This window comes from Panthera pardus, unplaced genomic scaffold, assembly GCF_024362965.1.
Source record: "Panthera pardus isolate Hobbes unplaced genomic scaffold, ASM2436296v1 HiC_scaffold_8, whole genome shotgun sequence".
Lineage (NCBI taxonomy): Eukaryota > Metazoa > Chordata > Mammalia > Carnivora > Felidae > Panthera > Panthera pardus.
The window spans coordinates 147,440,932-147,457,825 of record NW_026527013.1 but is presented as its reverse complement, the minus strand read 5'-3'; the positions used below and the strand labels follow the sequence as shown (position 1 = coordinate 147,457,825).

Here is a 16,894-nt window from a genome sequence, read left to right as displayed (position 1 = left end):
GGCAGTGGCCAATGGCAAGTCCTTAGCAACCACTTTCTACCTAAGCACCAGTCCTGAATCTCCAAAGACAATCAGACACCATCAACTGGCCGTGCCGTCATTATCTCACATTCAGCAGATCTCAGACTCACTTTTCATCTTGCCACCCACACCAGTTCTCCAACCCAACTTGCCCTTGGTCCCATCAGTCCCTTGGTCATCCAGACATGACAATTCGGAGTTGTCACTGATCTTCAAGCTCCATCACCTTCTACCTTCCTTCTTTCCCTCAATTCCCACTGCCTGGAGGCTAGGCCACAGTCTTTGACTGTCACTCCATTTCTGGTCTCTCCCCTTCACACCACCTAATATAAAACCTATGTTCCAGGAACACGCAGTTTCCTACAGCAAAAAAAAGCCTTGTAAAGGAGAGTTATTTCTGTATGATCCCAGACTGCCACCATTCATCACATTTGATCCCTTAAGATATCCTCAGAATACATTAAATAATACTTCAACTAATTTCATCCATAAGACTTTGAGTAACCATTATTAACTTAATAGTGACTCTGGACTTGAAGAAAAATGATAGGGATACAAGGGCATGTTCCTGGAGTGGAATGTGATAGGCAGAGGGGGTGCAGGGAGTTCAAGGACCATCCCCACCCATATTCAGGAGGCCAGCTCCACCTTCAGACCATCCAGAAAGAATGAGTGTTACTCATCGTATTATGAATCTCAATGTCAATATGGACAGGAGACCAAGCCTCTCTCCCTTACCCGTGATGCAACCATGAAACATGAGTGACAAGAGAAGGGTCTTGGAGTACCCTATGGACCTCCTGTGATAATAACTGAAAAATTTAGATGAGCAATGATGATGACGGTGTGCTAAATGCTTTTCATCTACTGACTAGTTAATTCTTCCTGTCAGCCAAATGTGGTAGGTGAAGTTATTCCTCGTATTTTACGAATGAGGACACTAGGGGTTGGAGAAGTTGACTCATTTCCCAAGAGGCTCATAGCTAGGTCGTGGCAGAGCTGGGTTTGGAGCCCACGTTAATGGCCTGGGGAGCCCATGTGCTTACTCACTACATAATTTCTTGGCCAAGCCTGGAAAGCAACATCCTGACAGAGTAAGTGTTGGCCAAATAAAGAAAGGAACATAATATTATTAATACGTTATTGTAACATTAGTATATTATACTAACGTATTGATTCTTAATGTTAATATTCCAACCAGTGGCTTTCCTGCTCTAGTGGTTACCTCCCACTGGGTCTAGGTTTCCACATCTGAGCATGAGGAGAGACAGTTCCCACAAGAGCAAGGATAGTTGCTGTGGGTTTTGCGCAGCACCTCAGAGTTGTGAGATCAATAGTTTAATTGCTGTGAAACATGGGCCTTGGTGATGCTGTATAAATAATTGTAATAACTGTGGCCAGTGACGGAGAGGATGGTTTTCCAATATCTTATTTTAAAATGCATTTCTCTACAATTAACTCCACAAGCTTCTGGCAGAATGAGTATCCCGTATAGGCACTGTTTTTCTTTTTTCTTCAAGACCCTTCAGCTCTGATACCTCATGCTTTTTCCAGACTCTCCCTCACTGGGATCAAAGTTCACCCATCTGACTCGAGGAGAGTGTCTTTAGGCCCCTCAGCGGAGGGTGGGGGCGGCTTAAAGCAGAGTCTCTGTGGTTTTCCTAGGATGAAGGGTGGTCAAAAGACCCTTTGTGATAATCACAGCCAAACTCCCCCTGGCCCTGGGGCCCCTCAGCTTTCTGCATCTGTGAATTCCAGCGCTGTCTGGTGATGTCATCCCCGGACAGGGACGCCCTTCTCCACTCCAGAATTCTAAGGCCCAGGAAGGCTGTTCCCCACAGTGTCTTTGGGAGCGGATTTTCTGACTGCAAACCATTCACATGCCTCACCCAGGCCTCATGAATTCCTGGGTTCTCATTTGAAATAGTTCCAAGTGTTTCTTTCTCAGAGTAGCTGCTAGAAAGAAAGAAAGAAAGAAAGAAAGAAAGAAAGAAAGAAAGAAAGAAAGAAAGAAAAAAAAGAAAATGTGGGCAGTGGCTGCAGGGGAGATGTGTGGGAATAGAGACAGGGCGAAATAAGTAACACTTGGTGATCAGTGAGACAGTACTGAGCAAAGTCCATTCCTCAGAAAAGATCCAGATAGTTTTTGCTGGACAATAATGAACCCTGTCACTATGGTGCACAACAATACCTACTTTTTTGTCAGTTAAGCAAACTTAAACTCCAGTATAGGGCTCTACTCCCCTGGCTTTGTGACCTTGGGTTAGATGAGTAAGACACAGCCCTGCTCTCAAGAAGCACACACAAGACCCCGTGTTGTGATGTGTCACAAGTGCCCTGATCAAGGCACGCGGGTAAGTGCTTCTAAGGTACAAACAGGAGATATCAAGTCTATCCTGGGAGACGGTGGGGGAAATTTTTGGAGAGAGTGAAGCTGAGCTGGGTCTTGAGTAAACACCAAATGTATCCCACACTTACTTCTGACCCTTATTTTGTCCATACAAAAAAAAAATTCCTAGATAACCCAGGAGCTGGGGTTACTTCAAAATTTTGGTATAGATCCCAAGTGAGCAAAATTTGACTCTCTGCCTAGTTCAGGACTTTGTAAGTTTACTGACATTGGAAAGGAACCCTTAGCCATTCAGCCAGAAGCCAGATGGTGTCACTGTGACCAAAGTCCTTCCCGAGGTGGGGGGTGGGGGGGGTGCCATGTGGTCTGCAGGGTGAGCGGCTGATGCCCCATCCTTGACTGAGGAATTGTGTTCACCTTCTGGGAAACCAGCACCTTGGTACTTTGCACTAGTAAACATAGGCTGTTCCCAGCCTCACAAAAATACACACAGGTGTCCTTGGATGGTGCCCCTCGAAAGGGCTGATGCCCCAACAGCTTGATGAGGCTGCAGGGAAAGAACCCAGAGCAGAGCTCATCAGAGAGAGCAGATGTCGAGGTGATAAGCACTTGTCTGACGCTCCCTGGGTTATTTATTTGTCAAGGAAATTGCCAAACTGTGCCTAGGGGCTAAGCTGCAGTCCCGTGGCTTCGTGCAGACAGCTCTGAACAGTCTGACAAGTGGGAACCAGAGAGGGCTGGCTGCTGCCACCGCCCTTAGCGTTAGAAACGGCACTGATGGTCCTTGTAAGGGCAGGACATCAAAGAGATGTACGCTTGGGAGAGTCTCTGAGGAGCTGGGGCGCTGGATCTTTTTTCCACTGTGAATAGAACTCATGCATCCTTTTGTTAATTTGCCAAACTTCTATTAAGCAACTCTGGTGTTCACAAAGCTCTTGGGGTCCTTTCTAGGGGTCTGTGCTCTGCTTCATCAGCATCATCTTCATCTGCCTCCTAACGGACCGTGCACAACTCCTTGCTGCCTAGACTACTTTCTATGTACTGGACACTTGAGTCAGAGCGCTTCACAATCTGCCTGATGAGGTCCTGGCGGCAGCCTTGAGCTTGGAATTCTGAGCCCAATATTTCAGCTGAGGACAGTAACTCAGTCCTCAAGTTCTGCCTGACGTCACAAACGTTAATAAGAGGCAGAATCAGGAGGCCGGCCCGGCTGGCTATGCAGCCGCGTGCGTAAGCCCGATGCCGCAGACCTGCCCTCAAGGTGCCGACTCTCGTGGCTAAAAGCCGACACCCTGGAAGCGTGGAAGCAAGTCGGGAGAGACTTCCACGTGGGCCGAGGCACGAGGCAGCTTCAGTGGCTGCACGGGCGCCTTGGGTGACGTGACACGAGACAATCAGAGCGGGGCGGGTATTAATGAGAGAGCGTTTGGCCGAGTGTCTCGCGCCAGGTTCCGAGGGGCACCTGGGGTGGTTGAAAGGCAGCAGGGAGGAAACCGGAGGAAGAAAGCAGGTGAGGGAAATGGTGAACAGGAGTGTGAGTGGACTGATCCCGTTCCTGGAGGGAACCTGCCTGGCAGGAGGGTCAAGGCTGTACTGAGGAGTGAGGGGATGCTGCACCTACACCTGCTTTGCCTGGCAGTGCCACGTGGTTGCTGGGTGAGGAGGATGGACGGGGTGGTCCCTGGAGTGAGCGAGGGGTATGGGGGAGGCCTGGGGCACAGACCTGGCCTCTAGGGTGCCCATGGCAGAATAAAGAGGATGGTCTGAAGACGGAAATGGCTGGGTGAGGATGAGAAAAATAACTAGGAGACCCGAAGGGTGGGGGGCTGCCTCCGAGCTGGGAGAAAACTGGACAAAGCCTACAGCCTTCATTCAGCCACCACTTGATTCTTGAGTCTCTACTCTGTGACCAGGCCCTGTGCTGGAAGCTTCTGTCCTCCGAGCCAGGAGCCAGCTGGTTAGGACCCCTGAAGATCCTGGAGACCCTGCCACAGCTCATGCAACAGTCCATCCATCTCCAGGCTCCATTCTACTTCCGTTCTCCCTGGGTGCTCCAGCTGGACAGGGGTTTCTTCTCGTTCCGGCACAGCTGCGTGAAGCACCTGCTGGGTCCCACTCTGGAGGAGCTAGGTTTGCAGCAGGAGAGAATTGCTGACTGCACACCAGCCTCTCGCTGTCATGATGCACCTCTGTGCATTAACCCCTTTGTGACTGCAACCGTTGGGGGAGTGCAGAAGAGAGGGGATGGCCCCTTATTTGGCAGGGGACACATGGAGCTCAGAGACTGTGTGGGAGGACAGGGTGAAGAGTGATTTGTCTCTCCTAAAAGAGGCAGGAGGGGAGTGTGGATGAAGAATCAGGAGCACTGATTCTGGGTCCAGGACTCTGTCCCTGACACTATATGCGCCATGGCTTCATCTCTGGGAAACTGGATGCTTCTCAGCATCCTGCCAGCTCTGACTCTGCCTCCTGCCTGCGATGGGTCCTCAGAGATGCCTCTCCTGTCTGTGAGGCCAGGCTGCGGTACTCCACTTCCCCTCCTGTGGCTTGCCCAAACCATAGGCATGAAGCTGCTTTCTTCTTTCTCCATAAAGTCGCTGGCTTTCTGAATCACACCAAAGTGGAGACAGGCTCAGGGTTTCCCAGACAATCCCCCAGCTTCAGGACAGCCGTGTGAAGGTGTGTGCCTCCATGTTGGCGGGATGCCCGTCTGAACATTCGTCTATGTGCACAGACCCTTCTCCACCCAGTTTCCTATCTTCTGTCCGGCAATGCCTCCTTTCTCATCTGCCTCAGGTGGCCCAGAGTGGAGCCATAGGTCCTCTTCTCTTTCTAGCACCTAGGTGACCTTGTCGGATGCTGGGGTCCGATCTGTGGGCCACATCTGATCTCTCTACAGCGCACACGATTGCTACTCCCACTGGGGATGAGTGGGAGTCACGGGATCAATTCATTTGAATTGCCTCCATAGTAATCATGGCTAACTTTTATGGAAACTTAACTGTTACCCCTTTCTCTGTGCTAAGTGTTCTACATGCTTGCGACATGATCAGACTCCCACAATACGAATAACGATATCTGTTTGACATCTGAGGGAAGTGATACTCAAAGTTTGGCAGATTTATCCACGGCCACAGAGTTCCTGAGTGGCAGAGGTGGGGTTCCCATTGTCTGCTCCTGGGCTTACCCCAATGCTCTTCTGCCTGCAGCCCCATCTCAGGAGCCAGAGGGCTCGGGTCTTTTGTAACGTGGATGAGACCACGGTGCATCTGCCAAGCACCGGAACCTGCCGATGTGTGTAAAGCACAGGGCGCGGCTCGTGGCAGACAGTGAATCAACTATCTATTCATCCTGTTTTTCCAGGAGTGGGTGCGGTCTGTCCGGGCTCCTTTGTGGCCAGAGGCATGCGGGAAGTGGCCAACCAGGCTTTGGGGTACAGGCTACTCAAACGAGTGGTGACTCTGGGGTTACACTCTGCATGACCCACCCAGGCTTCAAACCTGTAACTTGCCCCATGCTCTTTGGAAGGGTGAGTCTCTGGAGGGGTGCAGCAAGAGAGGCTGGTTTTAAATATTTTACATTTGAGATGTGCTGGTTTGAGCCTTTTTCTGGCACTTCCTTGATACCCGCCATGCTGACCTTCCTTTTTATTCCTTCTCTCCTAGAGTTGTTCTTTGTGTCAGCACCCAAACAGGTCGGGGGAGGGACGGAGGCCACTGTTCCCAATTTTCTCTGTTTGGGGCAATGCAAGGCGACACGTCCTAATGGCAACCTAGAAATCATCATTCAGTTTCATGAGTGTGTGTTGACAGACCCAAAGGGACCCATTTTCCCGACAGTGTTCGGTAACACGGCACAGGATTCACGCGCGCACGGGGCCTAATTAATTACTGTTTACACTCCTGCAGTTCCCTTTCCATCCTTTTCCTCCTGGCTGGAATCAGGAAATCGAACCAAAGCGCCCTCATTGTACTATTCTGGGGCAGCTGAAGCTGTGCGAACACGGGAGCAGGGTCTAAGCCCACATTCCGAGCCCTGGGCATGGAGGCAGGAGGGTGGCTACAGCAAGAGTCCACTCTGTGGCGAGCCAGGGCACTGCCGGCCCGCTGGGGTCTGGGCCGCACAGCTCCGGCTTCTCTCCCGTGGCTGAATCTCCCAGTGAGAACACCCCCGCCTGTCTGGGTTCCTTGCTGTACAATAAGGGAGCTCTGCATGGTGAGGACAACTTGAGGTGTTGATGAGTAGTCGGAGCATTTCCATCCATTCATTTATTCAACCAGAATTTATCGAGCGCCTACTACGTGGTGGGGCTCAAGGGTTTGGGATGCGTCCACCAACCACAAAAGATAAAGACCTTTCCTTTTTGGAGTTTACGTTCTAGCAAGGGAGACCAACAATAACGCAATAGATGAGGAAGTCCCAGAGTAGGCGAGAAGCTCTCAAGTGCCATGGGAAAAAGAAAAGTGAATCCGGGAAAGGGGGTGGGAGCTCCAGAGAGGGAGGGGGAGGTTTTAGAGTGAGAGCCCTGGGGGCCCCAGGACGTTAGGAGTCAAGTTCTGTCTGCAGGTGGCCTGGGTTTGGGGCCAGAGGAATATTGACAGTGAGTGCCTGGGGCCCGAGGGAGCTGCCCTTGGCAGAGGGTAGACTAACGGCCCTTGAGTGTGGCTGGAATCTGGAGGTCATGGTATTCACTGTCCTACAAGCCAGGGAACTCTTCCATGGGCACAGGAAGACATGGTAGGGGCCCCTTTCCCTGGACAGCTTTACCCCTGCAACCAGCAAGTCACCATGATGCTTAGACCTGATGTGGGGGTCTGTCTTCCTGCAGGCCCCACACACCCTTCCCAGGCCCTCCCCATCCATGCAGGGGCTGAATCACCTGCCTTCCGTCCCTTTGTCGTACACTTATAAAGGGGAATTTCTCGAGGCTGTGTGGGAGTTGAGACGGGAGACAGAGAGATCATGTGTGGTTGGAGTGTGGGTGTATGCCCAATGGTTGCAACTGTAGCAATTGAGGCCCAGAGTTAGTTTCTCAAGTCATTCATTCATTCATTCATTCCATCATTCATTCATTCATTCATTCAACAAAGGAATGCTTACTGTGCCTGATGCTGGCACTCTAGGGCTCCTCAGCCTGTGTGGCAAAATGCCGAGTGACAGTGACCAGGTGACATCACTCAGAGCCTTGGGGGGCCAACTGAATTAACTGTATGAATAAGATCCAAAAGGCTCATTATTTTCCTCCTGAGAGACACCGTGGCCCTTCAGTGTCCCAGGAAAGTGGATCCTGGTCACTTATTCCCCACCAAGTGTTCTTCCTGCTGTTTCTGCCTCAGTGGGAGACAGGTCGAGGCCAGCACAGAGAGCCAGGACACCTCCAAGAGCCAAAGCTGTGTGCTTTAGGCTCTTGAGGGGAGCAGAGCCTGTATCCCTCACCTCTTCCTTGGGCACGCCACCTGCCCCCTCTGTTTTACAGCCCGCCTGCCCCGACACAGGCTCCATTTTGCAAACTGACTTCTCTACGGGTACTTGTACAGGAGTCCCTTGAGATCCTGGGTACTTTGGAGACTTGCCTGAAAGGCACACAGGCTCAACTCCGGCTCTGGCATTGCCTGAATGTGGGGCGTACCTCTCTATAAACCCTGCCCCACTAAGTCTGTGAAGGAGGCCCGGCCATGCAGCCACCCACATCACTGGGTTTCCTACTTACCTTCGTGTTTAGGTCTGAGCGTCTAGGTGGAAATTCAGTGTCCTGGGGACGTCTGTCCTAGGCTTTCCTCAGCCCCAACCCCACCTCTCTAGTTCCAGTTCCAATTGCAGGCCTGCCAGCGGAGACCCCACCCTCTCCTTCTTGGAGCTGGGCCCAGCCTGGAAATCTGGCAGTATAGACCTTGACCAGGAAGTTTAGGGCAAGTGAGAATGGAAAGAGGGGATCCAGGGGGTGGCCTGCATCTTTAAAGACAAATAGCACTGTTTGCTCATTAGGGAGATTATTCCAAGCAAGAAGGCAGCCAGAACGGTCTAGTGCAAGCATCTGCCTGCTACTGGGAGACGGTATTTATTGTTCAATCCTTCAATGGATGTAAATAAACAGCCCGGCCCAGATAATGTTCCAATAAACAAACAAGCAGCTGCCAGGAGCTCCCCGGATGGCTGACCTTTGCAGAGGCCACCCTGCTGATGTTTTAATAGCGCTCTGCCTGGCAATGCAGACACTCACCGTGCCAGGGAGGAAGAGAGGTGGCAGCGGACTGGCAGAAGGGCTGGAGGGAAAGGGAACCTCGCCTAGGAATATCCCCGGGCTGCAGATAGAGCGGGAAGGGCAGGCTGGGGACGCCTGTGCACCTAGAGTAGGTGTGCCCGTGCATGCTTTCCGGCTGTGTGGGCCTGTCCCTGGTCGGCCACACGGAAGGGACGGTGCAGGGCGTCCTAGACGCTGTGATGGAGGTTCCTGTGTGGTCCAGGCAGGACCGGTGTTCAATCATTTGGTCCTAGTGTGGCCCCACCCATCGTTGCTTCTCTCATCTTTATTGAAGAATATTTGACAAATGAAAATTGTATACATCTAAAGTGTATGACTTGACGTTGTGATATATATACATACATTGTGAAATAGTGGGTACAATTGAGCTAATGACTATATCCATCACCTCACACAGTTGCCCTTTCTTTCTTTGTGTGTATGGTGTGTGAGGAAAACACCTGGCAGATTTCAAGTATACCCTATGGTCACGTTGCTGCATATTAGATCTTTAGAATGTATTCATCCTGTATAACTGAAACTTTGTATTCCTTGACCAACATCTCCCCATTCACCTGCTCCCCAGCCTCTGGCAACCACCCCTCTACTCTCTGCTTCTGAGTTTGACTATTTTAGATTCCACATATAAGTGAGATCGCGAAATATTTCTCTTTCTGTATCTGGCTTATCTCACTTAGCACGATGCCCTCCAGGTTTCCCTATGTTGTTACAAATGGCAGGATAGGCATGTATGTATGTATGTGTATGTGTATGTATGTATCCATCGTGTGTATGTATGTATGTGTATATTATATATATAATACATACACACTATATCTATGTGATATATAGGTCACATTTTCTTTATTCAGTTGTCAACAGACATTGCGATTACTTGAATGTTTGGCTATTGTGAATAACTCACAGTTGTTAAATATAGAAAGTCTTCCCTGTGATTGGTAGCTAGCTGTGCCCCCAGGACCCTGAGCGCCCACACCATCTCAGCCGCCCTTTGCCCCCAACAGTATTGCCTGGTGCAGCTGGGAGCTTCTGAGATCCTACCCCTGCAAGCATGTCTTCTGACTGCTTGGTTTTCCCTCAGCAGTTCTTAAATGTTTTGACCGTCACCCAGGGTACAGGGGGTTCCTGACATGCAAGAGGTGTGCCCAGAGCGCCTGTTGCCTGAATGTGGAAAGAGGCATGGCTGCATCAAATGAGCTTGCTGAGCGCTAGCCTGGACCAGAACCGAGCACCCACGGCTGCATGTTGTAACTTGCTTGAGCTGATGGGGCCCACACAGTTCGTTGGAGCTTACAACTCGTGAGCTCCAGAAAAGCGAAGACAGTTAGGCACACGCATCTTGCTATAAATTGAAGGTCCCGGGAGACACAAGGGCATTGTAGCAGGGGAAGGAAGTGAGCAAGATCTCAACTGAAGGCACCTCCAGAAGGATGGTCAGCAGCCAAATTATTAACAACACTGCTTGGAGAGTGTAGATCAGAACACAGGGGTGACAGTAATCTAGAGGTGTGCCATCCAATATGATAGTCACTGGTCACACGTAGCTATAAAGTACCTGAAATATGGCTGGTCCATTCTAAGGTTTGCTTGTAAGTATAAAATATATACACATTAGGTTTTCGAAGATTTAGTACAAGGAAACAAATGTCAATTTTTCACTTACAATTTTTTATGCTGTATACACGTGAAAATAATAATATTTGGGGCACATTGGGTCAGATAAAGTAGATTATTAAAACTAATTATAATTCATTAATTAATTTTACCTGTTTCTTTTTTTATGTTTATGTATTTTTGAGAGAGAGAGCAGGGAGAGGCAGAGAGAGAGGCAGAAAGAGAATCCCAAGCAGGCTCTGTGCTTGTCAGCACAGAGTCCAATGCAGGGATCAAACCCACGGACTGCGAGATCATGACCTGAACCAAAATCAAGAGTCCGATGCTCAACTGACTGAGCCACCCAGATGCCCCTACCCGTTTCTTTTTTAATGTACCCACTAGTAGAAAATTTAAAATTGCGCATGTGACCCACACTTATGACTGGCATTATATTTCTTTGGGGCAGCACTGGTCGGAAGAATGTTCTGTTGGGTCTTTGGTGAGACCTGAAGGGACACCACGCCCTACCACAGAGAACACACTTACACTCAGCCTCCTCAAGACAGTGCTGCATGAAGACAACCACATTTTCCCCCTCCGACCCCCTTTTTCATATTTTTTACTCTTACTTCTTTTGGCCAACATGGACATATCTTTATAAAATCTGTTAGTACCACTAATTGTGCTACTCCAGGTCAATCTTCCTATGGACCCACGAGACTTTGTCTCCCAGGGTGGCTTTTAAATAAATCTGGTATTACCCACTATGTGTTTTATTAGTCAAACTTTCGAGAGTTGGGGGTGCCATGTTGGGAGCCCACATGCTCCCTTGAGCCTCTCTTGGGGCTGGGCTGATAATTCCTGGTTACACTCTAGTCAGTGGCTAGGTCTCCTGGGAAGAAGGAACAGAGACCTATGAACACCCTCTGTTGTAGCATTTGCCACTTGGCCTTATTTGTGTGATAGCTGAGCACTTCAGGAGGTCTCCTGGAGGGCAGGACGAAGACACCCCTTTCTTCTCCAAACGCTAGCTCGGAGCCTAGAACACAGTGGCATTCCATAAAGGCACTTTGGATGATGATGAATGAATGTGGAATGTCGCTCTGTCAAGGGACGTGTAGGGTTAGGATGGGATTTTCTCTTCGGTGTTAGCCTCAAAGAATAACATCTTCTAAACACCCAAATTTACATTAGCAGCGTCTTTACATTTTGTATCTTAAAAAAAAAAAAATCTACTTTCTCACCGCTTAGGTGATCCACAAGTATCATCTGCGTTGTGTAAAATAATAAATCTTATTTGTCCTGATGTGTACAATAATAACTCCTGTGTGTTCTTAGCTGTCACCTCACAAACTTCAGGTGGCCCTTGAATTGCTGACTGAACCACAGCCACTGGCCAACACATCTCCTTTGATCTCAGCTATGTCTTTGTGGCCTGAGGCATCTTTCCAAGGCTGTTCTCGCAGGCATCTGGTTTATGTTTCTACCTTATCAGGAGTGAAATGGACATGATATTCTGTATTCAAGTGAACTTGGCCAGGAGAATTGCTTCTGTTTGTCTGTTTTCCCCTGAAATCCTATTTGAATGCTGCTTGAATGTTGCTGGCCATTGGACTGTCACAGAGGATCTAGAACAGTGAATGATGACACTAAGCTCTCCTTTCTTGGTCCTGCCTCTCACTTTGAGTATTCCTTGGTCTCATTCTGATCAGTCCACGGTCCCATTGGTAGAATGTAGCTTGTTTTTCCCATAGAGAGTTAATCATTTATGTAGTAACTACTTATTTTTTTCCCATCTTTTATAATTACCAAATACAAGTTGTATGTATTTAAGATATACAACTTGATATACGGATGTATTGTGAAATACTTGGCACAATCAAGTTAATTAACATATCCATCGCTTCACATAGTTACTGTTTCCTTTTGTGTGTGTGTGTGTGTGTGTGTGTGTGTGTGTGTGTGTGTGAGATCAGAACACTTAAGATCTACCTTCTTAGCAAATTTCAAATATACAATTCAGTGTTATTAACTATAGTCAATTGCTGTATTAGATTTTCAGAACTTATTCATCTTATAACTGAAACATTGTGCCACTTGACCAAGATCTCCCCATCTTCCCCAACCCCCAGTCCCCTGGCAACGGCCATTCCATTCCAGTCTTTGCTTCTGCGAGTTTGACTATTTTAAATTCCACATGGAAATGAGATCATGCAGTATTTGTCTTTTTGTGTCTGACATATTTCATATAGGATAATGTTCTCCAGGTTCATCCATCTTACTGCAAATGGCAGGATTTTCTTTCTTTTTTAAGGCTTTACATATATGTACATATACATATATATAATATGATTATATATACACATATATATGTTTTGTGTATATATACATATATAGCAAATATATATGTATATGCGTATGTATATGTGTATGTGTGTATATATGTGTGTGTAGATATAGATATAGATACATATGACCTTTCTTTATCCTTTCATCCATCTATGGATATTTAGATTGTTCTCACATCTTGGCTATTGTAAATAATGCTACATTGAGCATAGGAGTGCAGTTATCTCTTTGAGATACTGATTTTGTTTCCTTTGGATAAATACCCAGGAGTAGGACTGCTTGATCATAAAGTAGTTCTATTTTTAATTTTTGAGGACCCTCATACTGTTTTCCATAGTGACTGCACCAATTTACATTTTTTAAATGTTTATTTATTTATTTTCGAGAGAGAGAGAGAAAGAGAGAATGCATCAGGGAGGGGCAGAGATAGGGAGAGAGAATCCCAAGCTGGCTCCACACTGTTAGCACAGAGCTGGATTTCATGAACCATGAGATCATGACCTGAACTGAAATCAAGGATCGGATGCTCAACCACTGACTAAACCATCCAGGGGCCCCCCAGTCTACATTTTCATCAACAGCGAGCAAGAGTATTCTTTCTCCACGCTCTCGCTGACACTCATCAGGAACTACTTGTTAGTACCAGCCATGTCCTGGGTGCTGTGCTGGGTGGGGCTACAATGCTGAGTCTCTGTGCTCATGAGACACGCAATCCCAGGCCTTTTGCACATGTGCAGCTCCCCTCCCCAGACTTTGCTGAGGATGCCCCATCTTTCTGTAGTCGCTCTCCATCATTGGCCTTCTTGCTATCCCAAAGGGCTTAGAATCATCTCCCTAGTTTCCTGCTCCCTCCTCGAGACCACTTATACAAAATATTAAATAAAACAAGTCATAACACCAGTGCTTGAAAAGTCCCGCAGTGCCTACTTCTCCATGCAGAAACGGGTCTTTTTCTGTCTCTAAGTCAGTTCTCTCTCCTTGGTCAAACTGCCCAAAGTCCCACAGAGACTCATTATTTTTAAATACCTTTTCATGTGGAACCTTGTCAAAGGCTTTTGGAAAAATCTAAATCGCTAAGAGGCAAGCACTGAGCTAGGAATCAGGAGACCTGAGTTCTAGACCCAACTGTCACTGGTTTTATCACTGAACTTTGGGCAATGCATAAGACAGCTCCAACCTCACTTTCTTCATCAGTAAAATGAGGATTATTATGCTAGTGGTCAACATCATAAAAATCTTACAGCCATCCAGTGAGACAATGTTATTTAAGAATGCTGTGCAAGGTATAAAACACAAATATAAGGGATCATTATTTGAAAATTCATGACAGCATCTTCTTCACTCATGTGCATGATTCGCTCCCAAAAGAACTGTAGTGGATACAGAGATGGTTTCTCCAGCACTCTAAGGGTGCTATTTATTTAATACCAACTGCTTTCATTTCTTGAAGGGATGCAGGTTTATATAGCTGCAAGAACCTGGTTCAACATGCACTGGTGTGGTATGTAAACACAAGGAGGCACGGACAGAATCAGTCAGACCTTGGTATGGGTCAAGGCCATGCTGTTCGCTAGATGTGTGACCATGAACAACTTGCTAAACCTCTCTGTACCTCACCTGTAATTGGGACAATATCAATGCACAGAGTTCTGTGGTTTAAATGAGAAGCTAATATATGTAGAAAGGCTGGCATGAGCCCTGGCACACACTAGCCACCCAGTTATTAGCAGTTCTTGTTGCTATTGTTTGTGGGAGACCAAGGGAGCCCACAACTGGGTCATCCTACCTCAATTTTATGATTGTCCATCACTAAGCAAATCCTACCACAAACTCCTTTTATCCAAGATCTGTGTGAGAGTCTTTCCGCAGGGAGATAACGAATGCTTTCCTTTCTGTTTTCCGAAATAAGTAGTGGACTGGGGAGGTGTATGAGGAGAGGGAACCCTGCCTTTCCAACTACTGATTTCCCACCCAGGTGGAGTGTGGAAGGGGGTATCATAACCCCATCCTCCCTCCCTGGGGAAGGCTCATGAAAACTTGCCCTAGGTGCTCCCTGGTCCACCCCCTCTGTCCCTGCCCCAGCTCACCTGGCTTCCTCTGATGTCTACCTATATCCAGCCTGTCACCTTGCTCTAAAGAGCAGGGAGTGGGGGACCAATGATAAAGAAGATTGATCAGACACTGAATCCAATTTCCCTTGGGGATTAGACCATGGGCACTGGATGGGACTCATATCTAGCAGCATTCCCTAGGGGAGCCTACTCCTGCCGGCAGCCTGAGGGGGCTGGAGACAAGCCAGGGTGCTCAGTATCACTCTTGTCATTCTTGTGCTGCTGCACCAGAGTTGACTCACAGCTGGGGATGAAGCCTGGCTGGGCTGGGGGCCAAGGCCATCGCCACGCGGTCAGACTTGGGTGGTAATCCCAATTGGTTTTGCATGAACTCTCATTTCATTCAGATTAAGGAAAGACCTGGCCAGGATGGACATCTGGTGGTGTGGGGGTGGGTACAGAAGCAGGAGGGCTATTGGAATCTGAGGCATTTTGATTTTCAGAGCTAAAAGTATTTTCTTTAACTCCTTTATCAGTTTTTGGTTTTGTTTTTGTTCTCAGGAACTTAATGGGAAATCTGCAAAGAGGAGGTTTAACTTCATTGATTTATTTCTCCATTTTTAAAATAAATATTTGTCAAGCTCAAGTATTTCAGCATCAAAATTAGGAATGACTAGTGAAAACCGCTGGAATTGTGTAGACCAGAGACAGACGCTGACCTCAGCGCCCTGCCTTTATTTGGGTGGCACGCCCAGGGAGTAAACATGAGAGCCATCAAGGAACAAGGTCTCATGTAATCGATGATAGGAAAAGCATGGACTTCAGAGTGGAACTGGATTCTCATTCTGTCTCCAGATTTTAGATCTCAGGCTAATTGTTTCATGTACCTCTGCCTCATTTTCCTCATCTCTTACATCAGTATATCACGTAGGACTTTCGACGTTGCAGAAAGCCCTTTTGTTCCTTTAACGATAAGGAAATAACATGAGTAACTCGAAAGTCCTGACATAGGGCAGGCTTTGGGGTCATTTTGTGCCTCGGGGATGTCACCAAAGACCAATTTTTTTCCATCTCTGTACCTTCCCTGGTTTCAACTCCTCTCTTTATTACAAGACGGCTGCCCACAGTTCTGGGAGCTAGCTGTTTCTTTGACCCTTTTGAGGATGAGGAGAAATTCTCTGTTCTCTGATCACAAAACACTGTCTTGCCCTGCTTTGCTCTGAGTGCACATGTTGATTGGCCTGGGCCTGTTTTCTTTCAATCACTGTGGCAACAGAATGAGATTAAACTGATTTGCTTGTGCCCATCAGGGAGCACCCCCAGGAAGCAGGGGGTGGGTCCAATCTTGCCCCAAAGGTGAGAGAGGGTGGAATGGATGCTAGAGGGGCCATGCAAGTCAGGACAAATGACCACTAAGCCCACAGGATTGAGAGGATTACACCAATAAGGAATTATGTGCAAAACCATTTCTCAGTGCCTGATGTGTAGGAAGGGCTTAAAAATAGTGCTTAAGAGGAAAGCAAACAAACAGAGCCTGGAACGAACCTAAAATCAAACACATAAATCACAAAATAACCTAGTGTCAAAATTCGGTAAATTCAAAAGAAACGAGAAGCAGCAGACTTTCAGATGAATTGATGTCATCAGTTGACATTACTGTGGTTTTTCCCTTCTGTAATTTGGTTCCTCTGAATAACTTCTCTTCTCCTTGATCTCATGAAAGGTTAAAAATTAAAAGTAAGAGGACATTATGGGAATATATGGAATATCATTGTTCTTTAGTTTTGTTATTGAAATCTCTAAAATTACATTGCGGGTACCTTACAGAGTCATATACAAATGGTATCTGATCAAGTTTGGTGCCTCTCCCTGTCTCCCTCCACTGTTCCCCTCCCCTTCCCATGTTCCCTTGGTCCCAACTTAGGTGAGTAAGTAGCATTATTAGGGCTGGGCAGTGATTGTGTTGAATCCATGAGGCCAGACTTTTGACGATTCTGATGCTGGAGACCTGGGCCAGCACCCAGGGTCGGATGAGCATCATGTGGGGTTGGGAAGTCCCTGTCTTTCTAGATTTGTCCTCCACTATGGGGGATGTGGGCAAAAGTCTCTCCTGGTTGTCTCCACATTGTCTAAGCAGTTCTAGGAAGTCCTGTGGATGGCCCAGGGGTAATCTACTATGCTAAGTGTTCTCGGAAGTTTGGAGATGACTCATGCCCAATACGCATTTTCCTGGAATACTCATGTCCCCTTCTTTGGGGACATAAA

General features: G+C 47.6%; 1 protein-coding gene across 1 annotated transcript in view; it reads left to right on the top strand.

Annotated features, from left to right (window-relative positions):
- The window catches only part of PLXNA4 (plexin A4), a 362,709-nt gene that overhangs the window by 189,264 nt on the left and 156,551 nt on the right, over positions 1 to 16,894 (top strand). The window lies entirely within an intron of this gene.